Raw genomic sequence first — 20343 nt, forward strand, 5'->3', positions numbered from 1 at the left:
TATGCATCTGCTCTCCCACAATATGGCGCTGAGAAGGGAGGAAACAGCTTCTACACAGCTGCCTCCAGTTCAGCCAATAAACAGCAGGACCTGCTCCTGATTGGAGGAGAGCAGCGTGCTCGGTGTGTGGGTAGCAGAGTTGGGATTGGTGGAAGAGGACTATAAAGGAGGAGAGAGACAACATGCACCAGGAACATCTATCTGAAGGAACACCTGTGCAGCCCCCGAGAGAGCCAGCCGGCGGTGTGCCTCTCCCCCGCGGAAGTGGGGAAAGTGGCTAGGGGGAACCACCCTTCCACGGAGGTGGAAGGGACGGTAGCCAACCCGGGAAGAACCAGCAGCAAACCCGTGGAGGGCCAAGCAGACAAAAGAACAGCGCAGGGTCCTGTGTCGTTCCTCCATGAAGAAGGGGAGCGACAGCAATGAGTTCCTTTAGTATATAGAAAAACAAATAGCTAGTTAATTGTTGGCTTTATTCTGTACCTTCCCTCTTATTCTACAGACAAAATATTTTGCTCCATCATTGTTATTCTTAGAGTTCTTTGCATAAAGTTCTACAGTATTTATCCCACTCTGTGTAAGTATTTCCTTTGCATCTCTCATGGTTTTTTTGCATATAACTGTGAGCTCCTCTGGGGACAGGAATTGTCTTTTTGATCACTTTATCACCAGAACCTGGGACAGTGCTTAGCAATCAATAATTTTTTTGTTGAAATGTAATTATGAATCTTGAAAAGAAAGCTTGCAATAGCTTATCTGTCTCTTCCCTGCCACCACTGAGGAAAAATTGCCATATAGGATGTGCAAGAAGTTTTAGAGAATGGATTTGCATATAAAGGAGGGACAGAGGATGAGACAAAGAGAATGAAAAAGCAATTGAGACAACTAGGAGTGAGAACAAGGATAACTTATGGATGTCAAAGGAGACACAAAGAAGATATGGGAGATTTAAATCCAATAACAAGAAAAAGTCCAGGTCAGAACACAAAGGCCACCCTTGACAATGTACCTAACCATTTTTGAAGCAGAAACAGAAATGTGATTGAGAATTGGGAGTTCACATATGGGGTGATCATATATCCATATGATCATATATATTTATATATATATATATATTAACCATAGTATGCATTACTGGGATTTAGAGGTTATGAAAATTTGAGGTCTGGCCGGCGCTGCGGCTCACTAGGCTAATCCTCCGCCTTGCGGTGCCGGCACACCGGGTTCTAGTCCCGGTCGGGGCACCGGATTCTCTCCCGGTTGCCCCTCTTCCAGGCCAGCTCTCTGCTGTGGCCAGGGAGTGCAGTGGAGGATGGCCCAAGTGCTTGGGCCCTGCACCCCATGGGAGACCAGGATAAGCACCTGGCTCCTGCCATCGGATCAGCACGGTGCGCCAGCCGCAGCGCGCCGGCTGTGGCGGCCATTAGATGGTGAACCAACGACAAAAGGAAGACCTTTCTGTCTGTCTCTCTCTCTCACTATCCACTCTGTCATAAAAAGAAAGAAAGAGAGAAAGAGAGAGAGAAAGAAAGAGAGAGAAAGAAAGAAAGAGAGAAAGAAAGAAAGAGAGAGAAAGAGAGAAAGAGAGAAAGAGAGAAAGAGAGAAAGAAAGAAAGAAAGAAAGAAAGAAAGAAAGAAAGAAAGAAAGAAAGAAAGAAAGAAAGAAAGAGAGAGAGAAAGAAAGAGAGAGAAAGAAAGAGAGAAAGAAAGAAAATTTGAGGTCTGATGGCAGAGCCTAAACTCTCCAGATGTCTGGGGCCAATGAATACAAGGCAGGGTGAATTGGTCAGGAAGCTGGTGACACTTTCAAACTCGTGTGACAAGTGGAACAAGACAGGATGAGGCAACTAGATGCCAACAGGACTATCAGGCCTCTGGTGTGTTGTTTCACCTAATGGAATCAGGGAAAGAAAACGTTCCACTCTATCTATCGCTAAACGTGTCCAGCCAAAGTAGGAATATCAACAAAGCAACCACTGCTTTTCTGCTTTTTGCCAGTGTCGTGAGGTGGCCATTTTCCCCCTGACATTGGTTAGCAACTGGTCTTCACTGATGGTTTCCCACCATTGAAGCAAGGGGCCTCACTCTTCCAACATGACATCTTCCTGGCTCTGAAACTGATCTTTGCTATATCATCCCCAATCCGGGGTCAGAATCTGGGCAGCGACAGTTGACAGCAACAGTGTCTGACACTATTAAATCTCATCTCACATGGAGCTGAAGCCAGCCAGACTAAGGTGCTAGCTACATAAAACCGTGTCCAGACTGGGGATTAAATTGCAGAGTGCAAAGAAAAGTAAGAGTCGATCGGTATTAGAGAGCAAACTGCTTAGGGAGTGCTGAGAGTCCAGTAAAAGCCTTGAACTCAGAAGATACCAACAAAGGCAAAAGTCAAATAAATGTTGAGGGCAGGAGACAGTTGGTGTTGGCATAGAAGAGGGGATTCTGGTATTTCCCAAAAGGGAATTTAATAGAAATGTAGGCTTCAAAAATTCTGCCCATCTACCTTAGTTTCAACACATGATGTCTTTTCTTAACATTTGAGTTCCAAATACTATACTATTTTTCTGAGGTTTTAATTTTCTTGCTTTTCCAGTTTCACTGTTACTCCTGCCACAAGTAGTTCTCCTGTAGACTAGAATTCTACTTTTTAATTTCTCAAAATTGGTGACACACTTTCAGCCTCCCTGTAAGGCACCCAGCTGGGATTTTCTACCTACAGCCCTCCCTCGACCTGATATTCCCCTTTTCCCTACCTCTTTCCTGCGTTTTTTTTTTTTTTTTTCTGCATTAACTTTCAGAACCCCTTAGTCTAACTTTCTCCAGGACAGCTATGCTTTAGGTCCAGAGCTCCCTGCTCCTTGTTTAAATGCTGATACGGCAGAGTGCTAACCTCGCCCCTTGTGCTGCTCTTTCAGTTTCTAAGTTCCAATTCTGGTTGCCACTGTCAGTTTCAATGGTTAATGTACGTATTCCAAGATTCTATACCAAATAACTGGACAATTCTGATTGCCTTGTCTCTCATTTAAAATCAGTTTCCGTTTCTTTAACTGTTCAGCTACCAGTTCAGTAATTTCTCCTGTTGTCTCATTATCCAAAAGTGGATGACATGTCTGGTCGAGGGGAATGACTTTATAATGATTGAGTTTCATCAATTATAATGCACTCTAGGGTAGGATCTAAATTCCAAATAACAAAAGGATCCCCACATATTACCAGAACAAACTAGAGTTGTTAGTAGGGAACAAAGGGCAATGACTGTTGAATAGGCAGTGGATGGTAACTCTCCTGTTTTTATTTATAATAGCATTATCATCAAGTTAATTCAATAGGAAGATCTTACAAATTAGAACTAAAGTTCTGAGTTCTTTCCCTAAAAATGTCCAAGGAAAGATAATATGACCATTGGATGTATATTAATTATAGATATTACAGACATTAATTTCTCTTCCTTATGTTTCAGGAAAAGTCACAAAGCAGAACAGGAAAATTTTGAAAACACTTGAGGCAAAAGGGGAAAATTTTCAAAAGCAAATAACTCACCCCCAACTGCTCAATTTTCCTGGAGCCTACAAACACACAGCTCCTATGGCTAAGAATCTTGTTCTCCTCCAGTTTCCATTCTTGCCTCTCCACCTGACTAAAGGAATCACCAGATTTCAATCTTACATTGGCTACCAGCTGATGACTGAAGTTCCCAGCTGGATGTGGCCATGGCAAATTTTATATAATGAAACATGAGCAAGAGTTGTGTGTTCAATCCCCTGTAAGTGCACATATGAGCTTTCCTTCTGCTCTTCTTCTTCCCTCCTGTGGCCTGAAAGGTGGAGATGGTAGTAGATGCTCTTGGATGATATAAAGAGAGCAAAACACTTTAGATAAGAGAATAACAGAACAGAAAAGGCTCTGTTTGCAAGACTATGGGACCATGAAATCAGTTCCAGTTACTTATGCTTAGATTGTTGCATGAAGGAGATATAAATTTCTTCTCTAAGTCACCATTATTTTTATTTTATTGTATGACACAAACCTTTATCCTAATAAAACCTTTGTTTTTCTCCATTTCCAACCAATAGCTTTTGCAAACTTTTGTCAAGTCTCTTATAGAGCAAGAATAATCTTACCTCAAACTCTATGTATGAATGACCTCATAAAGAGAAGTCTTCAAAAAGTTCATGGAAATGCATACTATGAATAAACTATGCATGGATTTCAACATTTGGGGACCAAAATAAACTCATAATTCTATTATCAATAAAATTCTTACTGCCCAAACCCCCTAACATTCATGTCCTTCTCACATGGAAAATGCATTAATTCCATTTCTACAACACTGAGTTTTCATTCTGACCAGCATTAACTCTGAAGTCCAAAGTCTCATATAAACATCATCTAAATTAGGTATGAGTAACACTTGATATACAACTAGCCCTAAGGCAAAATTCTTCTCCAGCTCTTGACCTATAAAACCAAATTGATTATGTACTCCCAAAATGCAATAGGATAGATATTCCAGTTCAAAAAGAAGAAATCAGAAAGAAGGAAGATGTAATAGACCCAAAGCAAATTCATTTTTTTAAAGATTTATTTTTATTTATTTGAAAGTCAGAGGTACACAGAGGGAGGAGAGGCAAAGAGAGAGGAGAGGTCTTCCATCCGATGGTTCACTCCCCAATTGGCCACAATGGACGGAGCTGCGCCCATCCAAAGCCAGGAGCCAGAAGCTTCTTCCGGGTCTACCACGAGGGTACAGGGGCCCAAGGCCTTGGGTCATCTTCCACTGCAAAGCAAGTTCAAAACCTAGCAAGACAAGCTGTGAAAGCTAATCCTCTGAACCATCTTTTTTGTATCAGTTCTCTACTTTCCAGTCCCAGTAGGGTAGCAATGCCACACCATGGCCTGGTGGGTTGGGCCTGCCCCTCTTTACTCTTCACCTCTGCTCTCTGCTGCAGCCCCACCCAAACGTGTGTCTTCATTGCACCCCAATTGGAGGCAACCTGGTCCCCCAAAAGTAAAGACAAACCACCCTTAAAGCCAGGAGAAACTAGATTATCACCCTGAGCCTATTGTGGAAGTGACAGACCTACTGCTCTCATAATCATCTGGAGGGCCCTTCCTCCTTTTCTGAGTGATAGCATATGTGAGCAGCCTTCTTGCATTCCACTTCTCTGTCTACTATAATCCCAGTTGGAAGCATTTCTGCTGGTATAATCCCATCTCTCTTCCTGAATCTTGTGTTGATGGCTGATTAGGTCCTTGGTTTACACTTATAGTAATCTGTTAAATGATCACCAAGCCATACTCCTAGAACTTTATTCAGAATATGCTTTCTCGCTTTTTTTTTTGAAAATATGGATTGGTTGACAATTTTTTCATTTTTTTAATTTTACCAGACATATCAAAATTGTTCATGTTTATAGAGTATGATGGGATGTTTTGTTACTTGTATACATTGTATGATATCCAATCAGGGTAAATATATTTATCTTTTCAAGCATTTACCGAAAATTTTATAAACCTTAACAAATTATTTCTTCAAATCATTTCTCTCTTATTGCTTTTATGTATAAGCAATCAAAAAGAACAAAGCCATGCTTTCAATACTTTGCTCAAAAAAAATCTCTGCAGCTACTTATTTCCATTGCCTACAAGTTCTGCCTTCCGCAAGACAATGGAATACTAATACAATCCATTCAAGTTCTTTCCCAGGTCTTACCCAGGATTGTGTTACCACCATTGTCCAATAACCTGTTCTGTCTCTTCATATATCTTTAGAACCATCCTACATGTGCTTATTTTACAAACAGCATCCATTGATATAGTTTCAAGAAGACAGACTCTCCATAGCCCTACCAGTTGGTTTTCTCAGCCCCCACTTCCAGAATTACCTTTGGAATTTTTTTTTTTTTTTTTTTTGGAATTCTTCACAGCAACGTTAACATTTTCTAGCATATACTTTGAACCCTTCCAGTCTCTATTATTCTATGATAAAGCTGCTTCCAAATTTTTAGGTGTTAAATACCCCAATGTTTGGAACCAATTTTTGTGCTGGTTAGGGTTCTCCAGAAAACCAGTCATAAATATATGTGTGTGTGTCTGTGTGGGAGTAAAGAAATTTATGTAAGGTACTGGCTAACACAATCAGGAAGGTTATGTCCTACAATCCGAAATTTGTAAGTTGGCAACCTCGGAAAGTCCATGGTACAATTTGAAGTCCTGAGAGCTGAGAGGTGTGGATTCCAGTCTATGAGTAAAAGCCCGAGAACCAGGAACACCAATGACAGGAGAAGATCAATTACCCAGCTCAAGTCATCAGGCAGAGGGAGGGTGAGTCCAACTTTTCTGTTCAGTCTCGTCTCTACTGCCACTTCCATTAGGACAGAACATTGGCTTTAAATGTCAATATTTCCACCTATATTAGGGAGGACCACCAATTTAAATGATAGTATTTCCAAGAAATACCCTCATAGACACACTCAGAAATAATGTTTCACAAGACTCTGGGCATTTAATATCCTAGTCAAATTGACATATAAATTACCAGGCCTTACAAACCACAAATCTATTTGCATCTATATTTTTTTGACTTTAGACTTTACAAAAATCTCTCAAAATTTCTTAAGAAACTTCTTCCATGCTTTCTCTTATATACACTTGACATTACTCTTTTGTATTGCCATTGACATTAATATATGTCAGGGTCTCCAATTCTGCTTGTGTATGTGTGTTTGGACACAAAGTGTGTCATTGAGAATAAGCTTAAGAGGGAATTTGAAGAGAGTTCCCCATCTCAGCCTTTGTGATTTTCTTGATAAAATATCTAGGAAAACACAGAAAGAGATGAGAGTGCATAATAAACCAAAAAACTAAGATTGACAACTAACCTACTGCCAAAATCTTAAAGGAACTTCCTCTAATTATAATATCCCTGGAGTGGAAAATAGAAACACAATTGTCAGGTGACATTAATACATACCCTATCACTTGTAGGAGATCAAAACTGTCAACAGGAAGGACAATGCAGAGGTATATGAGCTCACTTCCCTATATGCCTTGGCTCAAAAATGCAGATTTTGTGACAATTATTGACCAAAGTTTGATCATATGGAGAACTGCTACCAAATAGAACATTAGAAAATGGAACTCAGATTCTAAAGTACTTGTGTATGTTTGTGTACATATGTATATTAAAGATGAAAATAATTACACACATACACACTGTCCTAGATTTTTCCAACTTGGACCTTTCCTTTGCGGTTGATGTACAACGTAATACTTTATCCATTTTAGTATTTTTTTTTGTTCTAGTACCGTTGGTTGAACTCTGTAATTAACACACAATTATTCTTAGGTGTTTAAATTTTAACTGAAAAGTGATCCCTGTTAGGAATTTGGAAAACATTATGCTGAGTGAAATAAGCCAATCCCAAAGGGACAAATACCACTTGTTCTCCTTGATAGGTGACAACTAACTGAGCACCAAAAAGGAAACCTGTCAAAGTGAAATGAACACTAGGAGAAACGGTGACTTGATCAGCCCTCACCCTGACTGCTGATGAGCAACTTAATATGTTATCCCTCTTAGTATTTTTTTTTTGTTTGTTCTACTTAATACTTTTGGTTGAATACTGTAATCAATACGCAATTATTCTTAAGTGCTGAAACTTAACTGAAAAGTGATCACTGTTAAATATAAGAGTGGGAATAAGAGAGGGAAGAGATGTGCAATTTGGGACATGCTCAAGCTGACTTACCTCAAACGGTAGAGTTAGAAACATACCAGGGGATTCCAATTCAATCCCATCAAGGTGGCATGTACCAATGCCATCTCACTAGTCCCAGTGATCAATTTCTGTTCACAATTGATCATAATGATAGGACTAAGAACCAAAGGGATCACATAAACAAGACTAGTGTCTGCAAATACTAGCTGATAGAATAAAAAAAGGGAGACAACCATCCAACATGGGAAGTGAGATACACAGCAGACCCATAGAATGGCAGATGTCCTAAACAGCACTCTGGCCTCAGAATCAGCCCTTAAGGCATGCGGATCCGGCTGAAATGCCCATGAGAGTATTTCAGGCATGGAAAGCCAAGACACTCTGGGGGGAAAAAAAAAAACCTAAATGAAAGATCTCCGCAAGTGAGATCCCAGCGGAAAGAACAGGTCATCAAAGAAGGAGGTACCTTTCTCTGAAGGGAGGAGAGAACTTCCACTTTGACCATGGCCTTGTCTAAATATGATCAGAGTCAGTGAACTCAGGGGGCTTCCATAGCCTTGGCAGCTCATGACAAGAGCCTAGGGTGAATACTGAGGCCATAAACAAGAGTGTCAATTTGGTAAGTCAACAACAGGAGTCACTGTGCACTTACTCCTCATGTAGGATCTCTGTCCTTAGTGTGCTGTACATTGTGATTTAATGCTATAACTAGTACTCAAACAGTATTTTTCACTTTATGTTTCTGTGTGGGAGCAAACTGTTGAAATCTTTACTTAATGTATGTTAAACTGATCTTCTGTATATAAAGAGAATCAAAAATGAATCTTGATGTGAATGGAAGGGGAGAAGGAGTGGGAAAGGGGAGGGTTGCGGGTGGGAGGGACGTTATGGGGGGGAGGCCATTGTAATCCATAAGCTGTACTTTGGAAATTTATATTCATTAAATAAAAGTTAAAAAAAATTTCAGGAAAACTACAGATCCTCAGCAAGGAAGTTAAGTCACAGCTCACTGACATCCCAAAACACAACCTCAACAGTATAAAGATACATGGAGAGACAAACTATGCAAGTGAAACATTGAATTTTCCTATTGTTTCAGCAGGGGGAACTACTTAATACCTTATGTTATCTGTAAGCAAATTTCCATTTAATTATAGTAGTCGCCAACACATATTAAACATTAAATATGGAATATTATCTTTTGAGCAGATTGCCTGAATACTAACTTCCAGTCTCCATTTTTACAAGCTATGTGACTTTGATTTAACAATGATACTTCAGTTTCCTCACCTGCAAAATGGTAATATAAACCATCAGGAGGATTCTATCCAGTAATATGCTTAAAGTATTTCTGTCATGTATGTTTGAATTAGCATGAATCTTCATATGACAATGAAATATAGACTATTATAGTGTTATAGTGCCCATTTCACAGACAGAATAAAGTAGTTCTTGGCAGGCTAAATCATTCTTTAAATAATTGGTAGACACAGAATTCTAATGTACTATTTTAATGTATACAGCTAACAACTGGTTTACTGTAGTATATTTTCTGCTCACAGAAAGCTAGCAGCACAAGAATAGCAAGTCCCTGCTAAAAAGCAGCATCACCATTAGGTAAAGCACTGTGAGAAGCCATCAGTTTGTCATGGATCCATGGATAGCAACAAACATTCATGCTTGAGATTTCAGAATAGTATTTAAACAATAACCCAGAAGTAACTAATATTGATCAGTACCTGTTTCCTATTATTCTCTCACTGCCAACCCTACCCTTATAAAACCTACGAGCTGCTGTTGCCCCGCTGGGATCTGAGGCCAAATTAGACTTTGATTTCCATACCCATGCCAAATAATTCCTTTATTGATGGCAAAATCCAGAGTTTTGGTAAATCAAGAGGTTGACCAAAAGGGACCGATTGTTAAATTGGCTGTCCAGAGGCCACTCCTGACTATAATAAAAGTAACCTACCTTGATGTGTAAGTAGATTGTAGCCTGCTTGAGTAGCAAGCAGCCAATTGTTCAAACCTTGTCCAATATAAGGCTGGCACACATGCTCTACCTCGCCTGGCTTTCCATCCTCCTTTTTCTTTTGCTATCAAAGGAAACTTCCTAAGTGGTCTAGAGAGACAAAGGAAGAAAAAGGGCATCTTGAAATATTTTTGACTCAGATTGGCTGATTCTAGAATCACAAATAAAGCCAACTTAGATCTGCAAATATAAATATATATGTATGTATGTATGTATATATATATATATACACACACACACACACACACGTGTGTGTGTGTTTATGTGTGTATGTGTGTGCATATCCAGGGCTTAGTGGAAGGGATTGATATAGCCTATCAATAACCATGAAAATATACCGCTGTGTTTTAAAGATGACAACACTGAAAAGAGAAAACAAATGGCCTCAATGAAAATATTCTGCATGATAAGATGAGGAAAGGACAGTTACGATACAGAAAAATTATACCATAAAAAGTCACTAAAGAAAACAGAATTTCCAGAAATCATCTACTTTGTAGTATCAACAGAATACACAAACTAGAGAAGAAAGATGAGATTATATGAAAATAAACTGAGATAAGGATGGAGTTGGCTGAGAGGCAGGTAGAAGTTAAACATAGGAGTTTCATATAATAAATGAAGATTATAAAGAGATGAGAAATGCAAAAATCAGCATTAAAAGAAAGTGCTATCTTAACACTGTAAAATTAGCAATGATGAGTTTCAAAGCTAGAATCTGAAGAAGAAATTGTGTAACAAAGAAGATCGCTTCTCGGCCTTTTGGCTAAGATCAAGTGTGTGAAGAAGAAAAACTTGAGACGCAACACTGATGATGAGGATGAAGGGTGGAGAGAGAGAGGTCAGTTTTGGGCATACATGGTTTTGTAGAAGCACAGCTCCAACAAAAGCTATTAAATCATCTTAAAAATATGTTTCAAAAATGTTTATTGAGTTTGGAAATCAAAAACGATTACTTAATATATGGGGTAAATGTGAATAGTTTATTCAGTATGTTTACAAATTAATGTTAATGCTTATTATTTGAATATAATATATACCTTGAGGAAAAATGGAGAAATTCAGATAAAATAGAAAATGTTTTTAAAGTTGCCTGCAACCCATTATACAAAAATACTACTAATTCTATGCTGTCTATTATTTAAATAAATGTGAAACAAAGATGCAGAAAATACATGATTATCTAGCAGGTTTAGTCCATAATTTTACTATATATTGTCTCCCACAGCAGTATTTTAGGGGGAGGATCGGGGAGGAAAATATGCTCACAGTTTTAAAGTTCAAATAATTGAAGAGAATTATGGATAGCAAGCAATTTAAAAATCATCCCACATTTCATTGACTGACACCATCTTAAAGAACAGTCTTGAAGGTATCTCTCCATGCAACTGAAAACCTACAAATACAGTTTAGGATTGTATTGACAGCAGTAAACATAGAAATATATTTTGATAGAAGTATAGTCATTTTTCATAAAGAAATCATATGGCCAATTCTATATTAGCAACTAGTTTTTCATTTAGCAACATATTACATGTATTGCATATAAATTAATATAGATTTATTTCATTATGTTGCTCTCGTTAGATTATCTTTTATGGCTGTGTCATGATTTATTTAATGGATTGCCTATTGATGGGCCCTTAGATAGTATTTAACCTCTCCATAACTTAGCTTTCTCACGTGTGTAATGGGAATGAATGACACCTCTCTGAGTTTATGATAATGATAAGCTGAGATAAAAAAGTGTACAAGCCTTAGAAAAATTTTTAGTATAGAGAACTATAGAAGTATTCAATATTATTCACATTGTTTAGATTATAATACTTTCTTTTTAACCATAAACATACTTAAGACAAATAAAGTCGCATACTTTAATAAAGTAGCTTTGTTTTATTCTTAGCAGTATAAAATAAAGGTTTTAGAGGTCTGATAATGCCATGTTTAACAAATGAAATTCAAAATTAAGCACAAAAGTATCTAAATCTTTGGGAGGAGGTCAAGTAGATGAGAGACTCAAAAGCTGTGTTTTCTTTATGGAAAAATATGCCTCGTTTCTTAAGAAAACATGTGAATCTGAGATGGTAGGGACCACACTTGATATAGTCATATTTTTAGAACAAGGCCAGCAAAATTACAGGTATATATAGGTGTACATTAGATCTTCAATAGGCACTGCTTATATAACCTAAAGGAAATTACTATATCAAAGAGAAGGAGCATAGACTCTTGGTGCAACTGGAAAACTCACGTCCTAAAATTTGTACAAATTTCAGTTCCTCTCTAAAATAAATAAGGGGGCCCATTTTCTCACAGTCTTACCAACAACTAGCATTTTGTTTAGTTCAATTTTGTGTTATTTTGCTGCACTATGACTTAAAATATGAGTTCGAACTCATCATTTAGTTTAAAAATAATTTGTGTTTAGAAAGGTCTTTTGTTTCAAGATGACAAAAAATAGTCCCCTTGTTTTTGTCTCCAAATTCTATAGTGTCATTTTTATATTTAAATATTTGATCCAACTAGGATGAATTTTTGTTATAAGGAATTTTTATAAAGCCAGTATTTTAGATTGCTCATTGTTTCTCTGAAAATTTTGATTCTTATTTATATTGCATAAAAATCATTTGTATTATATACTGTGCTTTAGAATATCCTTAAATTGATGTCTCTGTTTTCCATTTTGTTTAATGATCTATTAGGATTTCAACCAAATTGCTTTGGATTAATAAATTAAGCTAGAAAAAAAGGATATCTTTACAATATTAAGAAACCATATTCAAGAATAATTATGTCTCCATTTTTTGGAGTCATATTTATGGTTCTTAGTTGTTTTTGTATTTCTTCATATACATTTTGCAAATTTGTTAAATTTGTCCTAAGAATTTTGTGAATTCTGTTACTTTTAGAAATTTAATTTTTCTTCATTAGGTTTCCCAGTTGGCTACGGGGTGTTTATCACCTTTAAAACTCAGATTGAAACTAAATCCCCAAAGTCCTGTGTTAATAGTACTTGATGGTGGGGGCCCTTGGGGGAGAAGTAAGATTAGATGAAGATATGAGGGCAGGACCCTCACAATTGCCTTAGTGGCTTTCAGGAAAAAGATGACGGATCCAAGTTAACAAGCTTGCTCGGTGTCCCCCTGTGAGGCCCTCTGCCATGTTATGACCCAACAGGAAGGCCCTCACGCAATACCAAACAAATATCACTCTTGGACCCTCAGAGCCACGAGCTGAATTAACTTCTTTGACTTCTATTACACTGGCTATGATATTCAGTTAGTGCAACAGAAAACAGGCTAAGATAGTTACTACTTCACAGTCTATTTGTATTTAATTTGATAATCAATTTCCTCAGTTTTCTCATGAATGAATTTCCCATATTTCTTTTTTTAGACTTTCATTAGAATATATTTTGATAAGCATAATTTAATAGTTTTAATGATATATCTGCATATTTTAAGAAAAATGGCATTACAATGACAGCAAATTACCCCAGTAAAACTCTCTTGCCAGAAATAATCAATATTGGTGGTGATTCTTTATTTTTAATCTATTTGAACAACCATAGTAAAGGTTGATAGATGTACACACACTGAGACATGCTAATATGATAGTATTAAATTAAGAATTAACTTAATTATATCAGAACTTGAAGGTTATTGAAGAAAATGTGGTCAACCTAGAGGAATTAATATACTTAGCTACATGTTTCTTTTATTTGATTTTAAAATTATGTCATACTGAAACTTTTCATTTCTTCTGGCTTTATTGAAAATGTTAAAAATATGATGAAGCCAAAGTCACAAAGTATTTAAGTACATGTTCAATGTAGAAATCTTCAATGACTCTTCGTTATCAAATATGAACTAATTAGACTCACATATTCCTTCCTGCTTTATCCTTCCTCTAATTATTTTTGATACATTTGCTGCAAGTTCTATAACATTTATATTATGCTCAAGTCACTCCGCTGTATTTGTACATTTAAATGAAATTATTAATATGGATGCTTTCTCCAGTTTTGAACTCTTTATGTTAATCCACTTTTTTCACATTTAGCATTTAACTTTCTTTCTGAGCAGAACTTGGTGCCATATCTCTTAGTGTTTTCAAGACAATGAGTTTCACTGTATGTCTATTGTCCACTTTAGCTGAGCATAATTTTCTGTTATGACAACTGTAGGTAACCTGCTCCTTTCCTTGGAGTTTAACAAACTTTACTACAGTTTCTGAGAAGTCTGAGATCATTATGATTTTTTGCCTAAAAAGTACACTTAGTGGTCTGAGTGGATACATTAAAACAGTCTTCCATTATGGTTAAAACTTACTACTAAATCAAGATACAGCTAGATGTATAGTCTTGTTTCATTTCTCCTAATATGTGATGTGTATTTTTGTTCTTCAAATAAATTTGAGGATAAGTTCCCTGATCAGTTAACATGTGACATAGAACAAATTGTCAGAATTTATATTAATAATATTAGGTCTTCTCTGGCCAGCGCCGCAGCTCACTAGGCGAATCCTCCACCTGCAGCGCCGGCACCCTGGGTTCTAGTCCCAGTCAGGGCGTCGGATTCTGTTCCGGTTGCTCCTCTTCCAGTCCAGCTCTCTGCTGTGGCTCGCGAGTGCAGTGGAGGATGGCCCAAGTGCTTGGGCCCTGCACCCGCATGGGAGACCTGGAGGAAGCCCCTGGCTCCTGGCTTCGGATCGGCGTAGCATGCCGGCCATAGCGGCCATTTGGGGCATGAATCAACGGAAGGAAGACCTTTCTCTCTGTCTCTCTCTCTAACTCTGCCTGTCAAAAAAAAAAAAAAAAAAAAAAATGTTAGGTCTTCTCATACACCGAATGCAATTATTTCCATAGTAGTCTTGTGATTTGCTAATTCTTAGGTTCAAAATAAGTTTTATTCATAAGCGAATATTTTATTTATTTTATTACAAGTGGATCTTTAGAGTATTTCAAGTTGACCTTGTATCTGACAAGCTTTCTTAACTTTCTCAGTTGCTATAGTTGTTTGCTGCTTCTTACTTGTCTATGTGGAAGATCCTATCTTCTACAAATGATAGTTTTAAAAAATCCCCTTTTAATCTCTGTACCTATTATTTTTCTAAAAAGTCTTTCTCAGGACTTCAGTACAATGTTTTGTTTTAAATCTTATAATGGTGGGCTTCATTCCCTTAAAGAGAATAAATACTTTTAATTTTCTATTCATGTATTTACTGACTATAGCCAAATCTGGCCAGATTTCCAACACTGGTACTCTTGTTCTCCTAGCAGTTGGCATATTAAAGTCCAACAGCTCTTATGCAAGTTCCTCCAAGGCTTGACATTAGCTGGAGAAACACTACATATGCCATGTCTGTTTCCCAGAGGCATCTTTTATCTAATGATGGATTTATGTGGTTGCACAAAATCCTAGCCTTCTTGTTCTAAATGGGACCAATTCTGAATGGCCAGACTAGCTTCCATTCTCCATACTGGACAGCAAATTGTCACAGTGGTTTAACAGCTAGACTTCTCCCCAAGGCTGCTTCAAACTCCAACATTGTTCTCCCCAGTACTTTCTGTATGAAAATGCCTACTTCCTACTAGTGACATTAAGTATGTTTTAGGCAACAAAACAGATTAAAATCTTTTTAGTATATTTTTAGTATATTTCTTCATCTATTGAGATAATAACTTGTTTTTTCTACCGTATTGATTGGCTATATCACCACTTGGATGGACTTTCTGTTATTAAGCCAACCTTGCATTCTAGGAATAAACCCAAATTAAGGAATCATAATATATTTTATAAAATGTATTATTCAGTATATGTGTAGTATACGTACATTACATAATGCATATTAGTTATAAGTTTAATCCATATTTTAAAAATCCAGTTTCATAAGTGAAGTGAGGCCACTATTTGCTTTTTTTAAATTTCCTTCATGAATTTTGTAATCAGAATTATGCAAACCTTAGCTGAGAGTATTAGCTATATGTTTAATCAGATTAGATGAAGATAAATTACAATAATTTACTTAATGTATGCTAAACTGATCTTCTGTATATAAAGAGAAATGAAAATGAATCTTGATGTGAATGGAAGGGGAGAGGGAGTGGGAAAGGGGAGGATTGCGGATGGGAGGGACGTTATTGGGGGGAAGCCATTGAAATCCATAAGCTGTACTTTGGAAATTTATATTCATTAAATAAAAGTTTAAAAAAAGATAAATTACAATAAAAAGGAAACACAAAATCTCAATGTTTTAATAAAACAGTTCTTTCTTATGCAAATGAGAAGTGTGAAATACTAGGCTTCCTAACTGTTTCTAATGCAGTTGTCATCTACATAGTGATTCAATGGTAGGTCTATTTTGATTTTACAATGCTACCATCTCAATGTTAGGCCTTTGCACTGCTAAGCCTGAAAGTGACATATCTTTTATGCTTACAATCTATGGGGTAGAACAAAAGACATGATCTCATCTCATTCTAGTGCTGACCAGAAGGTAGAGCCTTCTTTAATTTTTAAAAATGTATTTGAGAGGTACAGAGAGAGGAAGAAAGAGAGAGCACATGCAAGAGCACACACCTGAATTCTAAAAGATGTTGTCCTGTCTCTGCTTCATCCCCTGAGTGTCTGCAATGAAGTGGTGGGGGCTGTGCAGGGAGCTGAAGTCAGGAACTGAGGATACATTCCAAGTCTCACATGAGAGGCAGGAACCCAACAACTTGTATCATCACCAATTCCTCCCAGGGTCTGCATTAGCAGGAAGTTGGAGCTGGGAGTCAAACCAGGGTCTTAATCACCAGGACAAATGCCAACCCCAAAAGGAATTTCTTCTATGCCAAAAAAGATAAGAAAACTGGATGTTGGTGAGAAACAGTTCATCTGTTGTTTGAAGCAACTTGTATCAGCTGCTCTAAGATGTGTATTGCAGTTTAAAAATTATCTTGGCTTAGAGCTTTACGGAATGGTAGGTATACCATAAATTGCAATTTATTTATTGCTTACTGATATTTTAAATTTCACCTTTGAACAGCCTAAAAAAAGTCAAAAATTCTTCAGATATTCCCTATACAGTGTCAGCTTTTCATCTATGATTACTGCTAGGCAGATGCTGGACTTCACTTTCATTTTTCTTTCTTTATAGTTCTTGCTTCTACGTGGGGCATCTCAATTAAGTCTTTCAGCTTATGGAATGTGATTTGACTCATTTTGCTTTGATATTTTATTATTTGTTTAAATTATGTTTTATTATTCAACATTTTCTTTCATTTATAGCTTGTAAATCTGCTAAGGTAATTCTTTGATCCTTTCTAGATTCAAATTTCTCACATTTTATTTAGAATTTCTGTATTGAGGCCGGCGCCGTGGCTCACTTGGTTAATCCTCTGCCTGCAGCACAGGCATTCCATATGGGTGCCAGGTTCTAATCCCAGTTGTTCCTCTTCCAGTCCAGCTCTCTGCTGTGGCCCGGGGTGGGGGTGGGGGGCAGTGGAGGATGGCCCAGGTCCTTGGGCACCTGCACCAGTATGGAAGAAAAGGAGGAAGCACCTGGCTCCTGGCTTCGGATCGGTGTAGCTCCAGCCGTAGCAGCCATTTTGGGGGTGAACCAACGGAAGGAAGACCTTTCTCTCTGTCTCTCTGTCTCACTCTCTAACTCTATCTGTCAAATAAAAAAAAAGTAGAATTTCTGTATCAATATTCCTAATTGAGATCAACCTAATTTGTGTTGGCACATTTTTTTTAACTTTTATTTAGTAAATATAAATTTCCAAAGTACAGTTTATGGATTACAATGGCTTCCCCACCCCAATAATTTCCCTCCCACTCGCACCCTTCCTGTCTCCCACTCCCTCTCCCATTCCATTCACATCAAGATTCATTTTCAATTATCTTTATATACAGAAGACCAATTCAGTATATATTAAGGAAAGATTTCATCAGTTTGCACCCACACAAAAACACGAAGTGTAAAATACTGTTTCAGTACTAGTTATAGCATTACTTCACATTGGACAACACATTAAGGACAGATCCCACATGAGAAGTAAGTACACAGTGACTCCTGTTGTTGATTTAACAATTTGACACTCTTGCTTATGGTATCAGTAATCTCCCTAGGCTCTAGTCATGAGTTGCCAAGGCTATGGAAGCCTTTTGAGTTTGCCGACTCTGATCTTATTCTGACAGGGTCATAGCCAAAGTGGAAGTTCTCTCCTCCCTTCAGAGAAAGGTACCTCCTTCTTTGATGGCCCATTCTTTCCACTGGGATCTCACTTGCAGAGATCTTTCATTTAGTTGTTTTTTTTTTTTCCCCCAAAGTGTCTTGGCTTTCCATGCCTAAAATACTCTCATGGGCTCTTCAGCCAGATCTGAATGCCTTAAGGGCTGATTCTGAGGCCAGAGTGCTATTTAGGTCATCTGCCATTCTATGAGTCTGCTGTGTATCCCGCTTCCCATGTTGGATCGTTCTCTCCCTTTTTGATTCTATCAGTTAGTATTAGCAGCCACTAGTCTTGTTTTTGTGATCCCTTTGACTCTTAGACCTATCAGTGTGATCAATTGTGAACTGAAATTGCTCACTTGGAATAGTGAGATGGCATTGGTATATGCCACCTTGATGGGATAGTATTGGAGTACCCTGGCACGTTTCTAACTCCACCATTTGGGGCAAGTTCGATTGAGCATGTTCCAAATTGTTGCATGTGTAAATTATGCAGTATGTGTATGATCCAATGAAATAGCATTCCCAGACTTAGTATTATCCTAGCTTCCTAAGAAATAGCTTGACTTCATTCTCTTGCTTCATGTACTTGAACTTAAATTATTGATTCCTAATGGAAAAAAAAGTCACTCTTCTGTTTGCATTAATGGATCCAATTATTCAGCTTCTATATTGAAAGTTTACTTATCTGGTCCTTGATACTAGGCTTAGCCGTTTGATTTGGTTTAGCCAAGCAAATTTTAGCAGGTATGACATGATGAAATATTTTAAAGGCATATGCATTATTGTGTTTTCTTTCTTCCTTCTACCTGTATCATTTCTGAAAAAAAAAAAAAAAAAAAACCTTCCTTTTCTAGCCCACTCATCCCAGTCTAAGGATGACAGACACAAGGAAGAGAGCAAACCCACATGGTTAACGTTCATTTAGGTCACCTAACCACTAATTGGCCTTGATATTTATGAGCTAGCTGGGCTGAGAACAACAGGACTGCCTAGCTAAGGCCAGTTTATTATAGCAGGCCCCCAACCAAATTGTTGCAAACAGCTAAGATTTGTGTGCTTTCTTTTTTTTTTTTTTTTTTTTTTTGACAGGCAGAGTGGACAGTGAGAGAGAGAGAGACAGAGAGAAAGGTCTTCCTTTTGCCGTTGGTTCACCCTCCAATGGCCGCCGCCGCAGCCGGCGCACCGCGCTGATCCGATGGCAGGAGCCAGGAGCCAGGTGCTTTTCCTGGTCTCCCATGGGGTGCAGGGCCCAAGCACCTGGGCCATCCTCCACTGCACTCCCTGGCCATAGCAGAGAGCTGGCCTGGAAGAGGGGCAACCGGGACAGAATCCGGCGCCCTGACCGGGACTAGAACCCGGTGTGCCGGCGCCGCAAGGTGGAGGATTAGCCTATTGAGCCATGGCGCCGGCCGCTTTCTTATTATATAGAATTATAGACTCTGATAACTGTTACCCTCACCCTAAAAATCATCTGAATATGTAAAAAGAACCCACTTTTCATCAGTTCTTGTAAATTTCCTAAATTTTCCTACAGTTTTATTTTATTCCCCCCACTTTTATGTCAACCTTTGTTTTCATATGAAATTGACCATTTTTTCAAGGATTATGCAATATTATCTTAAATTTTGTTTAATTTTGTAAGACCATTGGATGAAAAGCTCAATCACTGATGTGATTTTTGCAATGTGGTTAAAAACTCCTTTTTAAAATCCCACAAACATAATCTAGTCATCCATGTTTTAGAAAAAAATTCTTTAGTAATTTCACAAATATATATAAACGTTTTAGCTATTGGTTGATATGTTTAGAGTTTTTCCTGATTTATGTCTTTTCATTAATAAAAAGATTTATGGGCCAGCGCTATGGCTCACTAGGCTAATCCTCGACCTGCGGTGCCAGCACCCCGGGTTCTAGTCCCGGTCGGGGCGCTGGATTCTGTTCTGGTTGCACCTCTTCCAGTCCAGCTCTCTGCTGTGGCCCGGGAGTGCAGTGGAGGATGGCCCAAGTGCTTGGGCCCTGCACCCTCATGGGAGACCAGGAGGAAGCACCTGGCTCCTGATTTCAGATCGGCGCAGCGCGCCGGCCACAGCAGCCACTTAGGGGTGAACCAACGGAAAAAGAAAGTCCTTTCTCTTTGTCTCTCTCTCACTGTCTAACTCTGCCTGTCAAAAAAAAAATTTATTATCTTACTAATTTAGTTGAATACTTAACTCAGTTTTCATTTTTCCGTTGCTATACATTTCTCACATCTCTAATTTTTCCTCATCATCTTGCTTTCTTGCCTAAATCTTGATACACACATATGCAGATGTACACTCACTCAGATTCTCACTCTGAGATTCACATAAAAAGTAGAAATCATAA

At 38.0% G+C, this 20343-nt stretch overlaps 1 protein-coding gene across 1 annotated transcript in view; it reads right to left on the minus strand.

Annotated features, from left to right (window-relative positions):
- The window catches only part of LOC149127698 (uncharacterized), a 241801-nt gene that overhangs the window by 59988 nt on the left and 161470 nt on the right, over positions 1 to 20343 (minus strand). The gene's annotated exons all lie outside the window — the stretch shown is intronic.

Source organism: Oryctolagus cuniculus, chromosome 2, assembly GCF_051225735.1.
Source record: "Oryctolagus cuniculus isolate XC-2025 breed Fujian yellow rabbit chromosome 2, ASM5122573v1, whole genome shotgun sequence".
Taxonomy (NCBI): Eukaryota; Metazoa; Chordata; class Mammalia; order Lagomorpha; family Leporidae; genus Oryctolagus; species Oryctolagus cuniculus.